Genomic DNA, 14,920 nt, shown 5'->3' with positions numbered 1-14,920 from the left:
GTTGCGAAAATAGGCCTTTATGTCCTCAAAAGCATGTTACAAAACTCAACAGATCTTTTCTGTTAGATTGTTTGGTTCCTGTATGTCATTTTTCTAACATTGTAGCACTGTTTACATGTTATATTTGATTAAGGGTGCTGCATCTATTTGCTAGTCTGATGGGAATGGCTGATTATATCTGCAACTAATGCTGTTGCAGATATAATCAAATGCACCTGCCTACAGTTTGTGCAAAGTTAATGCGATTATCTTTTTTCACTGTGGATTTCCACAACACACTTGAAAAGGCATTTTTGTGTGTGAAAGCATAGTTTGATAAAAGTAAAGCCAAAGTTTTAAAGGTATTTTCAAAAACAACAACAACACACCAAGGTGTCCTCTTCTGGATGAGGGTGATGGTCACCTCTAACTAGTGTATTCTTTGTTAGATTGCATGAACCACACTGAGATTTGTATCCTGATGCCTCAGTGTGAATACATGTACTGATTGCACCTCTAACAGCTGAAGATGTACAGTTATATTGAGTGTGATCTGAAACTTCTGCTTTTGACATTAGCTCTGCAATGATTTTTTTAGAAATTACCAAGCATGGAACTTGCAAAGGTAAAGAAAGATTGGCATCAGTAAATGGTTAAACATGATTTATATGTCTTTTAGATCTTTGCTTCTTTAGCTCGCAATTATAAGTTTGTTTAGATTTGGAAATATACACACAAAGTGCTCTTATTAAAATCTTTTAGAGATTCTACACTCTCCAGCTCTTGTCAAAATATGATAAATAACATCTAAACCTAAGGCAATGAGAACAGTTTGCCACTGGCAGAAAGGTCTTATACATTATCCAAACAATTTTTTGAACATTAATGATTGTTATTTACAAGTGAAGAAGCCAGGCTTGCTGCCATGAGGACCTTCTTCAGAGGCCATTTTATTAGGTTCAGAATTTCATTCTGGTCTTAATGATATTAATGTAATGTTTAATTTTACTAAGATGTTTCTTCTGACTGGAAGTAATAATCACATTTGTGAAAAGGTTCAACCAGAGTCCTGAATTGAATCTGATAGATAATCTGTGGAGGGATCTAAAGATTAGGGTGATGGACAGGAGGGCTTCCAACCTTAAATATTTGGAGCTCATAACCAAAATAAATCATCAAAATACTGGTGGAATCATGCAAAAAACTGGTCAGGATATTTTAAAAATGTTGGATTTCTCTAGATTTTTCCATTGATTATTTGGTATGACATTTTTTCGACATGCCGTTTTTAAATAAAATGCAACTAAAAACACCTTGGTTTTTTAAAACTGATTTTAAAAACTGATTTTTAAAGCTATTTGTATCATCTTTTGAGAGTTTCCTATCAGAAATAAAGCTCTTGTTTGAACATAAATTATTTTAAATTTAAATCAGTTTAGAGTAGGATTAGGTTATAAAACAAACTTTAAACATCCCACAAAGCTTAGTTCAATCCATCACGTGAAAATGGAAAGAGTATGGCCCAATCGCAAACCTACCAAGTCATGGCCGTCCACCTATATTGACAGGCCGGACAAGCAGAGAATTAATCAGAGAAGCAGCCAAGATCCCCATGTTAACTCTGACTGAGCTGCACAGATCCACAGCTCAGGTGTAAAAAACTTTGCAAATATTCATCACTTTGTGTCGGTCTATTACACAACATTTAAATTAAAATACTTTGAAATTTGTGATTGGGCTGCACGGTGGTGCAGTCGGTAGCACTGTTGCCTTGCAGCAAGAAGGTCCTGGGTTCAATTCCCAGCCAGGGGTCTTTCTGCATGGAGTTTGCATGTTCTCACTAGGTACTCCAGCTTCCTCCCACAGTCCAAAGAGATGCCTGTTAGGTTAATTGGTCTCTCTAAATTGCCCTTAGGTGTATGAATGAGTGTATGCATGGTTTGTGTGTTGCCCTGCGATGGACTGGCGACCTGTCCAGGATGTACCCCGCCTCCTGCCCATAGGCTGCTGGAGATAGGCACCAGCTTCCCCACGACCCACTATGGAATAAGCAGTAGAAAATGACTAACTGAATGAAATTTATGATTGCAGTGTGACAAAATGTGAATTTTTCCTGTCTAGAGGGCAAATGCTTTTTGGATTGTCTTATAAATTGACAGATGTGTTGAAGTTGTAAACAGTAGATGGATCCAGTGATTATATATTATTAGAGACTATTTAAAAACTTGGAGAATGTCAGTGAAACACTTTTAAATGGATCCGTGACTGAGGTTTAATTATCTTACATGTGGCTGATGATTGATATTTTCTCATTATGACCCTCCAAACAGGCTTTGCATTTTTACCCTTTCTACATAACAAACTTATTGATTAAGCAGTTTCTTTGTAATACTTTCAAAATTGCTTAGGTTTTTATATTTTTTTGTCACTGCAGTGTCCTGCTTCTGTTTGTCTCCACTGCTTCTCACCAAGTCTCAGACAGGAGTGCTCCTGTCTGCTTTAATATCCCTGATCTGTCCACTGGACCCATGTATATGTGTGTTCATTTTGGATGAAGAAGAATCTGAATGTGACCTACTTAGAAACACACACACACACACACACACACACACACACACACACACACACACACACACACAAGCTTGTAATGCTAATGTGTGTTTCCCTGCATAATAATGATGCACTGTGATGTCTAATGCTACTATCAGTAAATCCACCCCTTTTTCTGTGAGACTCCACCGCTTGCTCTCAATGAATAAGGAAGGTTTAAGAAGAAGATGAAGCTAGCTTGACTGGTTCTCCCCCATCCGGGATCGCTGGTATATCACTATCTTGTCCGGCTCTTGGCTTCATCAAAAGCAGCTTTAAGCAGCTGGAGGATGGTGAAAGTGATACAGGCCACAGACAGGGCCACTGAACTTTTTGTGACATAGGTATGGAAAGCAGTAGAGATAAACTCAAACGTATTTTCTTCTTAACAATGAAGTGAGATGAGTGAACCTGATTTCAGTCAAGTCTCAATTTGAAGTTAAGTCTATGAAAAGAGCTTATACTGCAGCTGTACTGTCTTCGCTGGCAGTATAAAGCCCTAGTTATAAAAGTTGTCACAGATTTAGGGATTCATCTCTCTCTTCTGAGAACTGAGACTTATTTATTAGGTTGTTAGTCAGGCAAGCTGTGCTTCCTGAGGCTTTCCTATTTTTATATTCTATTTAGATTGTTATACTTCTTACTCCTGGTCAGGTCATGAAGTTTGAATTGCACCTAGATGCTTGTTTTTAAAGCTCACATATCCTTGAGCTCAATCTTTTACTGCCTCATCAACGCAGATCAACATTTTTTCTTAAGATTCTCATTCTTCATTTTGAAAATTAAAAGATTTTATGGCCGATTTCAGATGTCCAGTTTTATAAAGCTCTGATCTACCGATACAAATTTTAGCAGATATTAGCTGGTTCTGATTTCTCTTGAAGTATAATAAATAACTGTAGAGAAACTGAAAATTGCAGTTTGAAACTGAATGTGGAACAGCTGGGATGAATCAGTACTGCCATGGTTCTTAATAGGAGGACAGTAGGATGAAGCAGGAGAGGAATAGATTGGGTTTCATTTGCAGTTATACAGGTGCTGCTCTGGTCTGCTGTGGTGAAAAAAGGCAGACCAAAACAGTGAAACATGAGATTTATTGGTCCATCTATGTTGCAACCCTTAGATATGGATCAAGTCCAAAACAACAGGATCTTGGTTACAAGCAACTTAAATTAGCTTCCATAGAGTGGCTGATCTCAGCCTTAAAAAAAAATAGGTGATTAGGCTCTATCACCCAGGGGGCGATGGGAGTTGAGCTATCGCTCCTCTGCATCAAAAGCAGTTAGTTGAAGCAGTTCGGGCATCTGATCAAAATGCTCCTGGGTGCCTCACTTTGGAGATTTACTGGGCACATTCCACTAGGAGGAGATCACAGGGAAGACCCAGATCTTGATGCCAGGACTAGACATACTTTCTGACCTGGGAAGACATCGAGATCCCCCTGGATGAGCAGGAAAGTGTCTCCAGGGAGAGGTTTGTCTGAATTCAAAATACGTAATAGCTCTGTTCGACTCAGTATTTAAAAGGAAAAGGCTCTGGTGTGCGCAGCTGTTAATTGATTTATTGTAAATCTAAAGGAGTTATGTGTGTGTTGGAAAGAGCAGTGAGCATTAAACGGCTCTGCAATGATACAGGATTTTTATTTTGCAGCACTAGTGGCCTATATTTCACAGTATATAGACAGGGAATGGGCAGAGAGAGAAAAGACATGCAGCAAAGGTCGCAGGGTCAGGAATTGAACCCTGGATGCCTGCGTCGAGGACTCACAACCTCTGTATATGGTACGCACGCTATACCTCTACACCATATGCTGCACCTTAATACAAGATTTTCACTAATATAAAATATGATTACAAAGGTGACTTTGTAAACAGTTTAACTGCTCTACAGTTTGCATTACAAAAGCAACATTTTGACTTGGAAAGTCTGGGCACTTTGCACTTCTGTTGGTTGATTGTATTACACTGCAACCTTTTTGTGAATTTATTGCTATACAGTCTGAATGGATTAAATGCAGAAAAATATGTAGTTATCTTCTCTTGAATATAGGTGCTGGCATTGCCCCTGGGCAAATGAAAAACAATTACTAATAGTTGTTTTAAAAACTGGCATGTCTAACCTTATTTATACCCTGCTCATTATTCAGTGGTATTCTTGATTATCTTCATTAGTATCACAGCAATCAAACTCTTCTTACAATTGTTTCTTACCTGTTTCCACTGGTATTTTGATGATTCATCTTAGGTGATGCGCTTTTGGGTTTGGTATGACCCCTTGCCATAACCCTAACTTAAATCTCGCTCCACAGATTCGCCATCAGTTTTAAGACAAGAGTCTTCTCTTTCCTCTCTAATGCCTTATTATTAATATGACTTATTATCTGTCTTCTCTGTAACTGGATGAATTCCTTCCTTTATGGAGGGAAAAAATGGGGATGATACCAAAGAAGTAAGTTCACCACAAAGATTTTCCTTTGATGTCAAGTGTTAACTATGGCTCAGTAGAGAAATAAAATGTGTTGTGAAAAAAAAAATCATCTTTACATTAAGACTTTTCCACATATATAGCTTATTGATTTTTTATAAAACAGTTGTCTGTTTACTCCTTCTCTTGGCATTACTGTAAGCAAAACTATAGTAGAAATTATTGACAAATAAGCTAAAAATCTGCTAGCTTCATAAAACAGTAAATTATCTCTATAGCTGAATCTTCAGCACATTCACCCTTGAGTACTGGAATTACTCACCCTCGCTTCAAAGACAATCTCTAAGGTGAAATCATCATAGTTGTGTGTATTTATCAGTTATGTGTGAATGCACATAAAGGGTGCATGAACTGATCTGATATGTGCGTTTGTCACCAGAAATGACACTATGCATTATGGCAGTAGTCCAAAATCCAGTCGCCAAAAGGTCCACTGTTCTGTCCTGCATGTTTTAGACGTGTTCGTGCCTCAGCACAACTTATTCAAATGACTGCGCTACCTTCTCTGTGTGCCATCGAGTTCTGCAAAAACTGGATAATGATTAATTTATTAAACTTAGGTGTGTGGCCACAGGGAAACATCTAAAACATGCTGGATAGTTGGCCCTGTGGACCAGAGGTTGGGAAGCGTCATAGTCAAAAATCTTCACTGATTGAGCAGTGTCCCTGTCACAATCGGTCTCCTCTCCCTAAAACCGCAGGCCCCCATTCTGCTATTTAAAAAGGTCACACAAACACATTTTTTATCAGCGACCAGTGCTAAGCAGACCAAGTTTAAGGTTTTCTTCAGAGACATCATTGTTCTAGGGGTCCTGGCACAAAATATTTTGCATACCTAAATTGTGCTGCCATAATATTTAATAGAGAGGAGTGGTTTTCTCCTGATAGATCTTCTAAACAACCAATAGCTGTTAACCATAAATTTAATTATACACTCTACTCATGTTCTGTTTTCAGTTTGGGTGGGTGGGAAGATGCTGGAGCCAGATTTAACATGGCAAGGCCTGTAGATAGGGACTTTTTTTTTTTACTTTTTAGCTATTTCTCAGTGTGTTGCACAGTCTCTCACTAGAATTTCCCCTCCAGGGCAAGTTTTCCCATTGTAAATAAATACACTAAGAAATCTGTTAGTGCCTGGAATCAACCAATTTTGCACTGGATCAGCCCTGATTAGTTAAAAACTGGTTGGAAACTGAAAGTCCAATCGTTTCCCAATCAATGACAGCACCTTACATAAATGCTTTTCAGCAACAACTGTCACAATCTCCAGTGTGACAGTTGTTGCTGAGCGAAGACGACTCAGGAAACTAGTTTCAGGTCCAGTAGGGTGTTTTAAATAGAAGGGAAAAGAAAATGGGTGTTTGCTTCTAGAAAGGAAACTAAAGTTTCTACAGAGGTAGAAAATGTTGGCAATCTCTTGTAAATCCTTTAGTTAAGTATCTATACATTCTACATGAAATACACACATGAACTCCTGTTAGTAATGCTAACTGTGTTACAAAGTTATCTATGCAAACGTAGAACAGAAAAATCCTGTTAAACGGCAGAGTTGTGTAACAACAGCTGCTTTCTCACACACACAGTGTGACATCTCCTCCGTTCCCAGTAGAAATGAATGATGACAGACAGAAAGGAAGCTTAGGATTCCTGTATAGTTGCAATAAATTAAGGAATGATATAACAATCAAAGACAACTTCAAACCAGAGCTTTTTTCTCTGAAATATTAGGTTGTATACTGCTGGTAATTGTTTTGAATAGATCTTGATTGAAAATTATTATATTTTGATATGATGCTTATTATATTTTCAGGTGTGAGAAAGAAGAATTTTGAGCCATTATCAGTTTTGTACAAGTGCTATTTTCTGTTTGTCAGTTGGGTTTTATTTGGACAGATAGCTTGGTAACATTTTGTTGTTAATAAAGTTCAATGATTAATTGATGCAGAAAATAGAAAAAATATATATTATTGTTATTTATAATTCTTAAACATAAACTGGAATTAGCTAAAATATATTTTTGGAGGTAAGAGCTTTAAAAAATTGGTGATTAGAAGCAGCCGACAAATCTTTGATCGGTACATTTGTATAAATAATCTGACTTTCTTCTTACTGCAAACAAAACTGCCTCTCGCAGATCATTGTTGCCATCTTTCCTTCCTGGCATCTTTATTTGGAGATATTATGATCAGGGTTTCTTTCAGTTTGTCAAATCTTGTGCAGGTGTACCAGCAGGAATTTGTTAGTTTCTTTTGCATTCCAGCTTTCTGAAGATTGATATAGTTTTAGTAATTTGCCTGCACAAACACAAAGAAACTGACTGATTTCAATCATTTATACACATCTACTAACTCAGATAAATCTTGTGGAAGCTTAACATTTATTAACTACTACAATATTACCTCTTACCCCCACCTTGAACAATCCCATCAACCTTAGCTTTAATATTTTACAGCACATATGTTTAGCTTTTGTTTTTTTAAAGGGAGTCAGGTACTAACATCAGTAACACAATATGAATACACCAGCATGTGCAAACACACACACACACACACACACACACACACACACACACACACTGTAACGGAAAACCTGTGAACCAACAACAACTGCTTTCTGATTTCATCACATGCACAGCAGTGCCTGTGGCAAGGTAATTTAATCTTTAATCCTTCTGTATAATCTGTAAGTAGTGTGTGTGGTTGTCGTTTCTCTCTCGTTCCCTGGGGATTGAATTTCTTCTCGCTGGAAAGGAGGAAATGGCAGTGGGAATTAAGCAGTAACACACACACATGCCCACAAACACCTGACATTAAAGGTTTGAGGGCTCAGATAGCGATGACACATGCCACTCTTGCCCCAAGTCACTTGATATGTTCTTTCTCTCTCTCTCTCTTACTCACTCACTCACTCACTCACTCTCACACACACACACACACACACACACACACACACACACACACACACACACACACACACACACACACACACACACACCGGGTGTAAGTTGTGGGTGTGTTTGGCTGTTCTTTGGTTTTTGAAAGTATGGCAGCTGTGGCATAGGGCTGAGCAGAGCACAGTAGATCCATATGGGTCCATGAAGTAGAGTAAGAAGTTTTAAGGTAATTCCAGATGAAGATAAAGTCAGCAAGACGTCTGGTTCCGGTAGGATCTTTAATTTAATGTGAAAATTAACTCGTTCATAGATTCCCTCCTCATCCTCAACTTCCATATGCTTCTGCGGTCTGTGTGTGATTGTGTTTGTTTCATTTTAACTCCATCCGTTCAAATCACTTTACAGTCTGATTAGCAGCACCAGATGCTACTTTTTACTCTCTGTTGGATAAATGTATGGTGATGCTTAAAACACTGTGGAAATGTATGGAAGCAAATCGTTACCATATTTCAAATGAAAAAGCATTTCTGAAAATGCTTTTTCATTTTAAGAATGTTGCTGCATTGTTTGACTCATAAATGAAATTAGTAATCAATCATCCTATTTGCATTTTCTTCTTCAAGACTGCTCATTCCTTCACTAAATGAAAAAGAAAAAGACATTTGAGATTTATTTTTCAAAATATGTCCCAGCAAATAGATACCAAAATTCAATTTGAAATGTAAAATTTGAAAATGAAAACGCATTTGCTGAAATGCTTTTTCATTTTAAGAATGTGGCTGCATTATTTGACCCATAAATAAAATTAGTAATCAATCATCCTATTTGCATTTTCTTCTTCATGACTGCACATTTTATGCCATAATCAAAAAAAAAAAAAAAAGCAGACATTGCTTTTTGGTTTTCGTGGTCTGCCTGCAAAGTACTGCCCAGAACTTGAAAACGAAAAAGCATTCCGAGCTGCGGGCGCAGAAGAGTGACATCAGCAGCCACTCTTCCTCAGCTCCCTGCTGCCCAAGCTACCCATCTTGTTCGGTAGGGGGCGCTGTGCACGTTTGCATTGGGCCTGCCGCCGAAGCTGCCACCGGAACTGCCACAGCCTGCCGCAGGGTGGCAGGGGATTTCGCGAGGATGCCAGAAGTTGCCAGACCGGCCGTAAAACTTGCCAATGCGGTTGCCGCTGTTTTTGTGGAAGCTGATGCTGATTATCGGCAAATGGGATGTCATTATTGTTAATAGTGTCTGTGGAGCTGCCACCGGAAGTGATGCCAATGCTGATTATCGACAAACGGGATGTCATTTTTGTTATAGCCTGTTACCTTTAAACAATGATTTCATTATTGATTATTATTTAATAAACAGCTTTAGAACCATAACATAAGATGATTGTATTTACTTGACATGGAAAATAATTAGCACTATGTGTATGTGTGACGTGTTGAAAGGATGACGAAGATTTATTGCACAAACAGCCGGTTTATTATAGAGCACGAGCGCCTATTCTGAATTGTCACTCACAGAAAATTATAAATAAATGCTTAAAAACACGCTGGATGTCCCAGGCCATAAGGCTGCCACAAGGGTGCCAAATCCTGCCACCAGAACTACCAGTTCTGCCTGCCACTGCCACAAATTGAGCTCGGCCCTGCTGCAATTCAATCAATTTCTCGGCACGTTTGCAATGTAATGCAATACAGACATGCACAGCGCCCCCTACCGAACAAGATGGGTAGCTCGGTCAGCAGGGAGCTGAGGAAGAGCGGCTGCTGACGTCAATCTGCTGCACCCGCCGCTCGGAATGCTTTTTCGTTTTCAAGTTCTGGGCAGTACTTTGCGGGCAGACCACAAAAACAAAAAAGCAATGTCTGCTTTGTTTTCTTTTTTATTATGGCATAAAATGTGCAGTCGTGAAGAAGAAAATGCAAATGCAAATAGGATTATGATTACTAATTTTATTTATGGGTCAAATAATGCAACCAAATTCTTATTTTCAAATTTTACATTTCAAATTGAATTTTGGTATCTATTTGCTGGGGTACATTTTGAAAAATAAATCTCAAATGTCTTTTTCATTTTAATTAAGTGAAAGAATGAGCAGTCTTGAAGAAGAAAATTAAAATGCAAATAGGATTATTGATAACTAATTTCATTTATGAGTCAAACAATGCAGCCACATTCTTAAAATGAAAAAGCATTTCTGAAAATGCTTTTTCATTTGAAATATGGTAACGATTTGCTTCCATAGAAATGAAGGTATAATTATGTTTAATACAGTGCCTTGCGAAAGTACTCGGCCCCCTTGAACTTGTCAACCTCTTGCCACATTTCAGGCTTCAAACATAAAGATATAAAATTCAAATTTTTTGTGAAGAATCAACAACAAATGGGACACAATCATGAAGTGGAATGAAATTTATTGGATGCGTCAAACTTGTTTAACAAATAGGAAACTGAAAAGTGGGGCGTGCAATATTATTCGGCCCCCTTGCGTTAATACTTTGTAGCGCCACCCTTTGCTGCAATTACAGCTGCAAGTCGCTTGGGGTTTGTCTCTATCAGTTTTCAACATCGAGAGACTGAAATTCTTGCCCATTCTTCCTTGCAAAACAGCTGGAGCTCAGTGAGGTTGGATGGAGAGCGTTCATGAACAGCAGTCTTCAGCTCTTTCCACAGATTCTCGATTGGATTCAGGTCTGGACTTTGACTTGGCCATTCCAACACCTGGACACGTTTATTTGTGAACCATTCCATTGTAGATTTGGCTTTATGTTTTGGATCATTGTCTTGTTGGAAGATAAATCTCCATCCCAGTCTCAGGTCTCTTGCAGACTCCAACAGGTTTTCTTCCAGAATGGTCCTGTATTTGGCCCCATCCATCTTCCCATCAATTTTGACCATCTTCCCTGTACCTGCTGATGAAAAGCAGGACCAAACCATGATGCTGCCACCACCATGTTTGACAGTGGGGATGGTGTGTTCAGGGTGATGAGCTGTGTTGCTTTTACGCCAAACATATCGTTTTGCATTGTGGCCAAACAGAATCAGAATCAGAATCAGAAAAGCTTTATTGCCAAGTACGTTTTTGGACATACAAGGAATTTGTTTTGGCGTAGTCGGTGCAATACAGTACAAATTAAACAGTATAAACATATCTACAATATAATATAAATATATGTGCACAGTTTTAAGTGAGTGAGAGTAAATATAGAGCAGTATAAGATGCAAGAGCAATACAACAGTGCAGGTGATCATTGTGCAAGTATGGCAGTGCAAGTAAAGCAGGAGTCCAAGCTGAGCGTTAATGTAACACATAGAGTTACAGGTTACAGGTGTCCTGTCAGCAAAAAAAGGGGGGGTGTGGGGGAAAGGGAGAGTGTCAGGGTGGTTTCCGGGCTTTGTTAACCAGGCTGGTGGCAGATGGGAAAAAACTGTTCTTGTGGCGTGAGGTTTTGGTCCGGATGGACCGCAGCCTCCTGCCAGAGGGGAGAGTTTCAAAGAGTCTGTGACCGGGGTGGGAGGGATCAGCCAGAATCTTCCCTGCCCGCTTCAGGGTCCTGGAGGTGTACAGTTCCTGGAGCGACAGTAGACTGCAGCCAATCACCTTCTCAGCAGACCGAATGACACGCTGCAGCCTGCCCTTATCCTCGGCTGTAGCAGCGGCGTACCAGATGGTGATGGAGGAGGTGAGGATGGACTCAATGATGGCTGTGTAGAAGTGCACCATCATAGTCTTTGGCAGGTTGAATTTCTTCAGCTGCCGCAGGAAGAACATCCTCTGCTGGGCTTTCTTGATGAGGGAGCTGATGTTTGGCTCCCACTTGAGATCCTGGGAGATGATGGTTCCCAGGAAGCGGAAAGATTCCACAGTGTCAATTGTGGAGTCACAGAGGGTGATGGGGGCAGGTGGGGTGGGTTCTGCCTGAAGTTCACAACCATCTCCACTGTCTTTAGAGCGTTGAGCTCAAGGTTGTTCGATTTTGGTTTCATCTGACCAGAGCACCTTCTTCCACATGTTTGGTGTGTCTCCCAGGTGGCTTGTGGCAAACTTTAAACAAGACTTTTTATGGATATCTTTGAGAAATGGCTTTCTTCTTGCCACTCTTCCATAAAGGCCAGATTTATTCAGTGTACGACTGATTGTTATCCTATGGACAGACTCTCCCACCTCAGCTGTAGATCTCTGCAGTTCATCCAGAGTAATCATGGGCCTCTTGGCTGCATCTCTGATCAGTCTTCTCATTGTTCGAGATGAAAGTTTAGAGGGACGGCCGGGTCTTGGTAGATTTGTAGTGGTCTGATACTCCTTTTATTTCAATATGATTGCTTGCACAGTGCTCCTTGGGATGTTTGAAGCTTGGGGAATCTTTTTGTATCCAAATCCGGCTTTAAACTTCTCCACAACAGTATCTCAGACCTGCCTGGTGTGTTCCTTGGTCTTCATGATGCTCTCTGCGCTTTGAACAGAACCCTGAGACTATCACAGAGCAGGTGTATTTATACAGAGACTTGATTACACACAGGTGGATTCTATTTATCATCATCAGTCATTTGGGACAACATTGGATCATTCAGAGATCCTCACTGAACTTCTGGAGTGAGTTTGCTGCACGGAAAGTAAAGGGGCCGAATAATATTGCACGCCCCACTTTTCAGTTTTTTATTCGTTAAAAACGTTTGACACATCCAATAAATTTCATTCCACTTCATGATTGTGTCCCACTTGTTGTTGATTATTCACAAAAAATGTTGTATTTTTATGTTTGAAGCCTGAAATGTTTAAAGAGGTTGAAAGGTTCAAGGGGGCCGAATACTTTTGCAAAGCACTGTACAACAGGAATTACTCTTCTCCTCAAAATGAGGTTAGCAAAAATCTTACTGCATGGAATTATTAATGAATACCAGACAAATTAGTTTCCAAAAAAGGCACTAAAGGAAACCAATAAATTCAGCTCCTGCCTTATATTTGTTTTGCACATTATGTACCGGGATGAAATATTGATTATTCTGAATCTCATAGTCCACATCTGCTCCACAAAACCTTAAAACCTTGTTTTATTCTCTTTTTGCAACAAGATGCATTTGCAGAAATGGATGCTAGAGGATTTATTGGTTATTTTAAAATTTAAAACAGTGTCTATCAGGTGATCCAGGGACCTCTTCAGAGACTTTGTGGGCACATCTGTTTTAAAGTTTTGCTATAGCCAGTAAATATTTTGCCCAAGTCTTGTTTAAATTAAGACCAGACTAATATATCCGTATCAGATGACTGTTGTTGGTCTTTACACATTTCTTTTGGCCAGTGTATTCCACGTGTTATCCTGTGTTTAAGCACATATAAACAAAGGCTAGACAGATGTGTTTACACATTTAAAATCAAGGTCTCTCGTTCTTAAGAGCTATTGTCCTGCACCTTTAAGATGTATCCCGATTCCTAAACATCTGAATCAAATGAATAGCTTTTTACCGGGCCTCTGCTCTGCAGAACCTGAGGAGATGCGAAGGAGGTAATTCAGCCATTTGTTTCAGGTATGTTGCAGCAGAGATGCCTCTATATGTTATAGAACAGTGGCTTTCCAGACTGGTTGTGGAGATCTATGATGTAAGGAACTAATAAGAGATATGAAAACTCTTTCGTGCTAAGAAAGCATGTGGTGACGGTGGAGAGGAATCACTCCCTTTAAACAAGGAGAAACCTCCAGCAGAATCAGACTTTTTAGTGTGGGGCTCTGAAGTGACCAGCTGGGGATTCAGAGGGCAGGAAAGAATCTCAGCAAAAACAACATGGCATTAAACTGTACTATCGGTGGGAAAGAAAAACAAAGGGAACACATAGGAACAAATGGCAACAAAAGCTCCTTCAAAAAGTTTCCTCCAGGAAAGAAACCTATCTAAACACAGAACCATGGGACCCTGAGTAGTGGTGGGCTGGTGCCAATTTCAAAGCACAGAAAAGCTCAAGTTCAAACCAGTGCCGACAACAAACATCACTTGTTAAGCTCATGGTTCAGTTATAATTATGAGGCTAAGTATCTTCTAAATTACCTATCATTGTCTACAACCAAATTGGTCAAACTGTGGTCAACAAGTAAAGTTCATTTGTTGTCTAAACATTGTGGTGGAGAGTGAATAGGTAATTGCTTTAAGTCACTTTTTGCAAAAGTAAGGAAACTTATTCCATGTGGGTCTCAAACTTAAGAGCTCTGGTTTTCCAGCACAACGTTTGTTCAACAAAAACAACCAAGCACTTTGACAAGACTGTTTTCTTCCCAATGCAACTGCATGCCATTTATAATGCATGAAGATTTTCACTTATTTACTTTCTAGAAGTAGAAAAGCAACTTCATTCTTTAAATAGGATGATGTTCCATCCCAGGTAAAGTGAAATTAGACCTTTCTTTACGTTTTTATCTGACCATAAAATGTATATGTATAAATATGTGTTGACACTAGTAGCTATTGTCTCCTTTTCCACTCTAATATGGACATATGGAAGTATTTGAATTTTTTGGCACATACTTGGCACCTGAAAAGAAGAGTGAAGAAAGTTCTCAGATGTTCAGAGTTTGAAGCAACTTTTTCATTCAATGTTGGGAAATGTATACTTTCTGAGATTTTTAAAGAGACTTTTCTTATTCATATCTACTCTTTTGCCATTGCTTTTATTTTCTGTACATTTATTCATAAGGGCTAAATGCTGTCTAATTTAAATAAAATCCATTGTCCTGTTGAATCTGCAGAACATGGATAACTAGTAATAGTCCAATGTGGATATACTAATGTACAAAAAGTGCATCAGCAATATTTGGCATTGTGATGGTATAAGGGAATTTGAATAGGTTTCATTGAAACCAAAGGCAAAACCATAAGTCTTGCAAGCCCACAGTAGCCTGAATCTAAGATAAAGAGTTCAAACTGTAGCATAATGTCATGGTAGTACCTTGGTGGTAGAGTCCAGTGGGTATATCAACAGTCTTG

General features: G+C 39.1%; 1 protein-coding gene across 3 annotated transcripts in view; it reads left to right on the top strand.

Moving 5' to 3' along the window:
- Positions 1 to 14,920, top strand: part of znf385b (zinc finger protein 385B) — a 93,670-nt gene that overhangs the window by 54,095 nt on the left and 24,655 nt on the right. The window lies entirely within an intron of this gene.

Source organism: Girardinichthys multiradiatus, chromosome 7 (genome assembly GCF_021462225.1).
Source record: "Girardinichthys multiradiatus isolate DD_20200921_A chromosome 7, DD_fGirMul_XY1, whole genome shotgun sequence".
In the NCBI taxonomy this organism is placed as follows: Eukaryota; Metazoa; Chordata; class Actinopteri; order Cyprinodontiformes; family Goodeidae; genus Girardinichthys; species Girardinichthys multiradiatus.
The sequence above is the reverse complement of the archived record's forward strand: the minus strand, read 5'-3'. Positions and strand labels throughout refer to the sequence as shown.